The sequence below is a fragment of the Echinops telfairi genome, unplaced genomic scaffold (genome assembly GCF_000313985.2).
Source record: "Echinops telfairi isolate 266 unplaced genomic scaffold, ASM31398v2 ScPeMD7_7467;HRSCAF=8505_1, whole genome shotgun sequence".
Classification (NCBI taxonomy): Eukaryota; Metazoa; Chordata; class Mammalia; order Afrosoricida; family Tenrecidae; genus Echinops; species Echinops telfairi.
This window is the reverse complement of record NW_022111368.1, coordinates 23,613,978-23,615,231: the sequence shown is the minus strand read 5'-3', so window position 1 is coordinate 23,615,231 and position 1,254 is coordinate 23,613,978.

The following is a 1,254-nucleotide window of genomic DNA, read 5'->3' as shown; positions in this document are numbered from 1 at the left end:
GAAGTAGCAAGCCTCACCTCTCTTCTGAGGAGCTGCTGGAGGATTCGAAGTACTGGCCTTCTGGCTTGTAGCCCAGATCATAACCATTAAGTCAACAAGGCTCCTCCTTTGACTAACGGGGCTTCTCCTAATTCCTAACAAATATAGCGACATACAGTTATGGTTTCTTTTCAGTTTCCAAGAATTTAGAGAACTTTGATTAATCTCACATGTAATACAAGATGAATAAAATATTCTTTATTTGCGCCATATACATCAGCAATCATGCTATGCATGGATTTTAAATTCCTTTTAAATATTATATTATGGTCCAAGAAAAATGTATCTGGTCTTACCAATTTTTTAGTTTCAACATTTTTTTTTAGCTTGGCTACAGGGAGGAAAAAAAAGTGATTCAAAGTCAAAACAGCATCATTTGTTGCAAACAGTGTTGCATTCAAAATAGTACCTCATTTTAAGAGGGTGAACCAAAGCTACTGAACAGCCCCAAGAATGTCTAAAAGTAGTATTTGAGTTCTTTCTGTTCTCCTGGCCTGAGAGGGTCTTTCTATAAATTCTACTCACCCACTCACTCACGCACTGTCACTGAGATGATTTTGATTCATAATGACCCCCTAGGGCAGGGTAGAACTGCCCCTGTGGGTTTTCGAAACTGTAACTCTCTACAGGAGTAGAAAGCCTTATCTTTCTCCTGAAGAGTAGCTGGTGGGTTCAAACTGCTGTGCGTCATTTTGAATGAGGCACTGCTGAGTCGAAGGGAAATGTTGGGCCAGTTTGCATTCTTCAAACCTTGCTCTCTTTGTCTGGAAATGTGTTCATTATTTTTAATCCCACTGTATTAGACAGGCTTCTCTAGAGAGATAAAACCAAATTGCTGATAATATATTTATTTATAAAGATAATTAGATATATAACAAGAAATGAACTGTTAAATCATATACAGATAAATATATAATACAAGAAATGAATGATTAAATGATAAAGCACTACAAATGGCTCACTGCAACTCACTCCCATGAGAGAGTTGTGAGAGACTAGCAGTCCTTCAAGTCCAGTCTGCTGCCAGATCTTCCTCTATTTATAGAGAGAGCTAGGCTATGTCAGCACAGCAGCCAATCAGAAGGCAGGTCACCAACTGCCAGCCAGGTCACCAACCGCCAGTGCCCAGCTCCAGAGATGTCTTAAAGGGACCTCAGCTTACAGTGACACAGTCCACAGGCTAGGCATCCCACAGGTAGTGTAACCTTTAAATTG